Here is an 8,835-nt window from a genome sequence, read left to right on the forward strand (position 1 = left end):
GAATATGTTTGTTAATCACCAAGGATAAATAACCTTTTTTACTATGATTTTAAGTGAGAACAATCAGTCTATTTTTTTTTTGTGTACATCTTCACATAAAACCCATGTTTTATCCCAGTCCTAAAACAGTGTTACATTTAAATAAACACAGTTTCAATATCCACCAGCTAATTGAGACGTTTAAATATCTCTGATGTCTCTTAGTTGACAATTATTTTCCCATTTCATCCCATTTCCCTATCTACAACCCAGTAACTGCCCCTGCAAATATCTCTCCTTCCACTTCTCAACTTAGTCCACAATCAATTTTATAGATCTCTCTCTCTCTCTCTCTCTCTCTCTCTCTCTCTCTATATATATATATATATATATATATAATTATCTTCTTTTAATTTTCCCTCCTTTCTAATAATTATAATTTTATTTTTTCTTGTATCTCTTGCTCTTCCTCACTGCACATTCTCTGATTTTTCACAAGAAGAAAACAAAAAGAAAAAAGTTGATAGAATTATCCATAATTGTGGAGAGAGACTAAAAGCCTAAAAATATCTGTCAGCTAATTTTTTTTTTTTTTTACCCATCAAGCATATATTGAGTTTGTATACAATATTTTATTAGGTTTGTGATTTTTCTATGTATATAACAGTGACACTTTCTGAATAACACCTTCTAGATGTATATTTCAATCTATAGTCCCTTTAACTTGTGTATGGGGTCAGTATTTCCTTCTTTTTCTCTTTCCTTTATTTGCTCCCTTTGCCTCCAACTTTTACCCTCATTTCCAGTTTTATAAGTAATTCCTCACACGTCTTTTGGTTTCTCACCCTTTCACCTCACAGTGCAAAATTACTCTTACTCCCCTTCCAGAAAATTACTTTCTCTTTCATCTTGTACTTTTGGCATTCATTTCCTGTGGGGTTCCATCACAAACAGCAGCAGGTGATGTTAACTGTTTAGAAGCCATGGGAAAAAAAATCATAGGCATCTGTTGCCATAGCTGAAATGTACACACTTTCTTCAGGTGCAGTAAATTGTCACACAGAGATCCACATCATTTTCTAAATAGCTAATTTGCATTATCAACTATCAGCACATTAAAAGGAGGAGGTAATCTAAAACACACTAATAATTTACTGTTGTAGGATTCCTGGCTAAAATGGCAAGAATCAGAGTAGCCAGGGTGTAACTTTGAAACAGATAATATTTGTATTAAGAAACAAATGTTCTAAGTATAATTCAAAATTTCCATTTGACATGGAAGTCCCTTTCTAAATATCCATTCAGTCTCCAGAATCCTTTTTTACTGCTAAAGCAATGTCTTAACACTGCTGGTTTGAGTTTTTTATGGGCCATTAAGTTGAGTGCAAAAGTCATAAATTATCTGTAAAAGCTACCCAAATTATAGCTATCTGTGGTTTTTCGATAAAGGCCAAGAATGTGTTTTAAAAAACACACCCCATTGCATGGAAAACAGCCAAGCATGGAAAGTATGTCTACTATTCTACTTGTTTAAAATTTTCTGAGCCACTTAAGTATTGCCACCAAACTACTCTTCAACAAGAAAGTCCTCATCGATGCAGGTTTTCAATAAACATTGCCAATATTCTTATTGCTCTTGTTCAAAAGAGTATGCCATCTGAGAAAGGAGAGCCTCTGCTCTAAAGTTTTTTTGGGGGAGGGATGATCCACAAAAAACATTCATAAGAAGCACAATTATTCTTTCAACTTCACAAGATCATAAAACTCCAATGTACCTGAGCTAAACTAATACAGCTGAGTCTCATTAATATGCTTACCCAGAGCATTCAAACATCAAAGACAAAAACATCTGTATTCTAAATCAGACTTTATTTTATTTAAGAAATAAAAATTATGCAATTCTTTTCATTCTTGAAGTCTAACAAATTTATTAGATCCCATGCTTTATGAGTTCTGACCACAGAACTGTCAACATCTGGAGGCAAGGTAAAGTTGATAGCAGTCTCTCTTTGCTAATTAGAATAAAGATAGTAAAATTATTTGTGTATATTGTATCCCAATTAAAACTTTTTCAATATGCTCCTTCCCCTATACATGTATTAAAAGGTTTCTACAGTAGCATAACATTTAGGATATGTCCTAAATAGATTGAGATCAAAAAATATATATAATCTTAAAGAGATGTTTAAATAGAATATGGTATATTATTTATCTGCTTTTAAAAATGCATTAAGCAGTGCTCAGAAAACAAAATTATAGTTATATATAATAACTACAGAAAAAATCTGATTGATATGAATCCAAAAGTTTAACAGTTGTTTTCAAACTTGATTTTTCAGCAGAGGGATGCTTTTGTTTTGCCCAAATGGAATATTGCTGAGGGCAATGGTCCATGCTTTGGTGAATGCTCCTGCACTCATTTGTTAGGACAGCTGTTAAATGAATTAATAACATTTATTCATTAACAAGTTTATTTATTATTTAACATTTATTTTTTAACAGCAATAAAAACGATAAGAAGAGTTTGTGAATACTAAATTGAAATCAGGACTCATACAAAAATGGTTGTGATTTCTTTTCAGGCTTGATGTCCATTTAATTTCTGTTTTTTATGAGCTGTGTTCATTAACAAATCATTCTGATTCATCCAAGCAGATTTTTGTAAATATTAACTTATTTATTTTTTCAACAGCTTACCTTACAATTTCTGCTTAATCTTCAATTAAACTGATCCAAAAGCTAAAAATGAGTAATGGGATTTTTTTAAATTAATATAAACAAAACCCTCCTTTTTGTCTTTGGTGTTTAACAGAGAGAGATAATAAATTATTTATCTTATTTTTTTTTGGTAGAAAAATGCTGTTTTAAAAGTATCCTGCAATATTACGAGTTAATTACGCAGTACACATTGTTTTCCAGAAAGCTCAGAGGTCTTTACAGTTGAATACTCACTCCTTATTTCCAAGTAGTTACATGCATTTTGTTTTGAGTTGAATTCAAATTATATCATTGTTATATTAATAAGTGTGTAATATTCATAGTCACCAAATATTGCAGGGATAAATATATAAAAATACAGCAAGATCTCATGTGGCTTATCTATGTTCTTAAGAGAGAAAGAGAGAGAGATTTTGCTAATGGCATTTCTTCATCGATATATCAATATTAACATTGAAATCTATCTATCTATCTATCCATCCATCTGGTCCTATTTAAAAATTCAGTATAGCTTCTGCTCTTTAGATAGCCAGAAATTTTAACATAAAATGGTAGTTTTGTACTTGCTGTCCTTATAATTTCAAATTAAAAAGTTGGAAATTTTGTGAGAATCTTTATAATGTTTACTATAAATTGTATTATTCAACAATTTTTATAGGATACCCACTTCTCTTTGATAGTTAATTTCAGTTTATGTAGTGTATAGTGATTACTGTGGAAACATTTCAAAAATAGCTCTTTAATAAACCTGGAGTCCCTTTTGGATTTTTTGATGTTGCTTTCATATTTTGTTCAGAGCTCACATTTGTCCTAAATACTATATCCATACAACCATGCCATATACTTAGCACAGAGTAAATACTTTCTAAATGCTTATTTAGAAATATTGAAAAACAAAATATGAATCGTGTGTGAAAATAACTGAAGTACACATTTTTTTTTTCCTTTTGTATTGGTGTGTGACTACTGCAAATATTTTTACAGAGTGGTATATTATCCTTGTATTCGCTGGCATCAATGTAACAAGAGAAACATGCGCATAAAATCCCAGAAAAGTTGAAAGATTTAACATAAGTAAATCTTTAAATTCATATGGCAAAACGAGTATATATCTATTAAAAAGAATAAACAAATATAATCTGATTATAGTGCACAGAAAAATGTAAGTATAACTATCAAATACAATGATGCAAATGCCAGTAGTCTGGGTTTAATATGCTTTCCCATCAAATGTATCCTGTTTTCCCCTCAAATGCAAATTAGCTTTGATGAAAATTCATTTCATGTAAAATTTTGTCTAATTATAACTACTAAGACTAACCTCTTCATATTGTAATAAAAATTCTAAGAAACATTCTTTTCCTGGATTTTATGTTCTTTCAAAATAACATTAGAACTCGGCCTGTGCTCTAGATTTATTTTGCAAAATTTCACTGCATGAAATCCACTCTGAACTTAAGTTATAACACATAAATCCCAAAAGTTAATTAGAATCACCCTTTTATCTTATTTTGTTTTGTTTTCTCTCATTGAATGACCTTATATGAGTGTTTTGGCCAAGTTGCTCTCCTTTTATATTTCTTCACCAGTTTGGTCAATCTGAATCATTTGGAGTTGGTTATAGTGATCTTTTTTTTTTCCCTAAACCTGAACAGTCTTCTTTTTTTTTTCTTTTCTTTTCTTTTTTTTTTTAACATCTTTATTGGAGTATAATTGCTTTACAATGGTGTGTTAGTTTCTGCTTTATAATAAAGTGAAACAGCTATACATATACATATATCCCCATATCTCCTCCCTCTTGCGTCTCCCTCCCACCCTCCCTATCCCACCCCTCTAGGTGGTCACAAAGCACTGAGCTGATCTCTCCGTGTGATGCAGCTGCTTCCGACTAGCTATCTATTTTACATCTGGTAGTATTTATAAGTCCATGCCACTCTCTCACTTTGTCCCAGCTTACCCTTCCCCCTCCCCGTATCCTCAAGTCCGTTCTCTATGTCTGCATCTTTATTCCTTTCCTGACCCTAAGTTCTTCAAAACCAGGTTTTTTTTTTTTTGTTTGTTTGTTTTTAGATTCCATATATATGTGTTAACATATGGTATTTGTTTTTCTCTTTCTGACTTACTTCACTCTGTATGACAGACCCTAGGTCCATCCACCTCACTACAAATAACTCAATTTCGTTTCTTTTTATGGCTGAGTAATATTCCATTGTATATATGTGCCACATGTTCTTTATCTATTCATCTGTCGATAGACACTTAGGTTGCTTCCATGTCCTGGCTACTGTAAATAGAGCTGCAATGAACATTGTGGTACATGACTCTTTTTGAATTATGGTTTTCTCAGGGTATAGGCCCAGTAGTGGGATTGCTGGGTTGTATGGTAGTTCTATTTTTAGTTTTTTTAAGGAACCTCCATACTGTTCTCCATAGTGGCTATATCAATTTACATTCCCACCAACAATGCAAGAGAGTTCCCTTTTCTCCACTCCCTCTCCAGCATTTATTGTTTGTAGATTTTTGATGATGGCCATTCTGACTGGTGTGAAGTAATACTTCATTGTAGTATTTCTACATGATTTCTCTAATGATTAGTGATGTTGGGCATTTCTTTCATTTGTTTGTTGGTAATCTGTGAGTCTTCTTTGGGGAAATGTCCATTTAGGTCTTCTGCCCATTTTTGGATTGGGTTGTTTGTTTTTCTTTTGATATTGAGCTGCATGAGCTGCTTGTAAATTTTGGAGGTTAATCCTTTGTCAGTTGCTTCATTTGCAAATATTTTATCCCATTCTGAGTGTTGATTTTTCATCTTGTTTATGATTTCCTTTGCTGTGCAAAAGCTTTTAAGTTTCATTAGGTCCCATTTGTTTATTTTTGTTTTGATTTCCATTTCTGTAGGATGTGGGTCAAAAAGGATCTTGCTGTGATTTATGTCATTGAGTGTTCAGCCTATGTTTTTCTCTGAGAGTTTTATAGTGTCTGACCTTACATTTAGGTCTTTAATCCATTTTGAGCTTATTTTTGTGTATGGTGTTAGGGAGTGTTCTAATTTCACCTGGTCAGTCTTGTCATATCCATCAGTCTTTCAGTTTCTGAAATTTATTTATAATCAATTACTCTTTCTATTTCTGATCAATTTCTGATCAATTTCTATTTATAATCAATTACTCTTTCTTGGTTTTAATGGTAAGCATTTCACCTCAATAAAAGAAACATTTTAAGGTATTAAGTCAAACAAAAACTCTTGCAATAAAGCTAACATAACCATAATACAATATATCACCTCTTAGATTTTGTTATTCAGCAATACTAACTCTGAGAAAAAAAAGATGCACTGAGCAGGTACCCCTAAACTTTGCTCTCATTTAATTGAGACACAGAGTATGGGCTATAGCTTTACAAAACTTAAATTACATTTTTACCAAAATTTTATTCAGATTTTTGGGGAATGTTAAGAACATCCTTGTGCAAACAGAGATGCGCTAGACAGGCATCTGAAAACCCGTCTTCAATAGAGCAGCTCAGTGCTGTTTGAAGGATACAAGCGTCCAGGGCTTGATTTGTGTTTGAATTTTTAAGTGTTTGAACAATTGACATTTACTGAACATCATTAGGTACTCTTGAAGCTTTATTATAATTTTTAAAGTAGATTTTGTTCTTTCCACTTTATAGATTAAGATATATTAGGTTATTGGCTAAAATCAAAGTGGCAAAATCAACATTTTTATCTAAGTCTTTCTGACTCCAGTGTCTAAGTTCTTTATTTTTCCTGCACATTTATGAGTGATTTCTCATGCTGATGAAATAAAGCACATTTATTATATAATTTTCAAATATTTCAGGTGTAAAAAATTTAGAATTATATATTGATATATGCAATTAATAATACTATTTCACAACGTGAGATTTTTTTATGGATTGCTTTCCAAGATACTTTTTCATGTAGTAATGTGGGTAAAGTTTTAAATGGTTTCATGATATTTTATCTTGCATTGTATCATAGTTTATTTAACAACCTCCTTTTTCATAAACTGTGTTTCAGATTTTTCATATTGCTCCCAAGTAATACGGCAAGAGAAAGGAAAGTAACATTTATTGTTCACCCTGAAATATTTGGTATTTTTAATATTTTTAAAAATACCATCTTTGTTGGAAAGAACTTGTAAATGCCTCTGATATATGAGATGGAATCAAAATTTGTATTCATATTGTTTTTAGAAAGAGAAGTTTTAAATGTAAAATTAATACAGAATGATAGACAATTTCCTACTTAATATAAAATAGCATATCTGTATAATTCATAGCAATATATCAAATATATAAAATATTTTAAATCCATATCAGTATTTTAAACATATTTTAAGTAGCCCTAATATTTTTATTCAGAACATGACTCAGGTACATTCAACTTAAAACACATTATCAGACACATTGTAAGTTTCAGAAAGCAGGAATATTTTTCTTAAAAATATGGAGTCAACTAAAAGAATACTTCTAATATTTATATTATTTAAAGACAATTTCCTTGGAAACTTTTCTATGATGACTCAGTATTTAAACACTAGAAATGTTAATGAGGGGAATTTTAGTAGCAGATAAATATAGCTGCATAGCTGCTACTGAAGGATTTTACTCTTCATTCAGTTTCTTGATCACATTTGTATCGTCTTTTTCTTGCTATATGTGAAACACTAATATCAAATAATTTTAATTAAATAAACATTGGCAGATTTGTTTTATGATAAGTAATAGATGCAATAAAAGAGTTTGCTGGCAAAGAGGTTGTAATTTTTATTGGTTGTTCAGTTATTTCTCACTGCCTAACAAACTTCCCAAAACTTAAAACTATTGCTTAAAACCATTGTTTATTGCCTCATAATTTTGAAATTAGGCAGAGTCTGTCTGGGCCTCTCCCCTCTGTTGTTTGGTTTAGGTAGCTAAACTAGGGATGAAGGATCCATGTGGCTCATTCATGTGTCTGGTGTCTCAGGTAAGATGACTACAATGGCCAGCAGTTGGCTGGCTTCTCTTTCTCCCTCTTTGTAAACTCTCATTCCTTTCACATGCCTCTTACCAGCAACAATGTAGTTGGGCTTCTTTTCATGGCAGCTGTTGTCCAAGACAAAAAAAAAAAAAAAAAAAAAAAAGAGTAAGCTGGCAGGCCTCTTGAATCTAGGCCTGGAACTGGCAAAATATCACTTCCAATGTATTTTATTGGTCAAAACATATCACAGGAACAGTGAAGATCCAAGGCGAGGGGATATAAGACCCACCGCTTTGTGGGAATGGTACCATATCCACACAGGGATGGGAGTAACTTTTGGCAGCCATCTTTGCACAGGTTCCATCATAATTTGTTAAGAAATAGATTCATATTATTGTTCTGTCACTTGTTAGTTGAGTGGTTTAGGGTGAATTACTCAACCTTTCTAACCTTCAGAATCCTCAACTGCAAAAAGAGCCTAATGTTAATCTTTATTTTACAATGTTGCTGTAAAAATTAAATGAGATTATGTATATACAACATTAAACACATTACTGTTCACATTGTACACTTCAATAAATGGGGATTATTATAAAAAACACAATGTGAAATTCCTATTAATCTCGAAAATGATTTTAATATAATACAGATTTATATGATCCACTGATTTCAGAGAATAGTCTGGACACGCAGGATTTAAGTAAATCAAAAGTCTTTATTTTTAGCCCTGAAAAAGTCTGTTTTACATAATGAATTCCCCCTACATTTTATGTGATATCAAGAATAGTAGGGTTTAAAATTGCAGCATAGAATTGGCAGAGATATAGCTGCTTAAAAAATACTTGCCTACATAGTGCTTGACCAGCATAACTGCTAAGTATTAAATTCAACCACAAAACTTTTTTAGATGGGTACCTATAAATAGAAGAATTAAGAAGTCTTTTTTTTTAAAGATCTCCAGACACTATTGTAAAATAACATATTGGAGATTATACTAGCATTTTGCCTTAAACCAACTACTTCTTAATAAATGAACGTATACAAAGGATATGAAACTTTTCTTCTTACTAGATGTACATTACATTGGAAGACTGAAGTCCAAAAAAGTCAACATGGAAGGATAATTTACTAAAATATAAATTTTTGTTTCAATC

Source organism: Phocoena sinus, chromosome 17 (assembly GCF_008692025.1).
Source record: "Phocoena sinus isolate mPhoSin1 chromosome 17, mPhoSin1.pri, whole genome shotgun sequence".
Lineage (NCBI taxonomy): Eukaryota > Metazoa > Chordata > Mammalia > Artiodactyla > Phocoenidae > Phocoena > Phocoena sinus.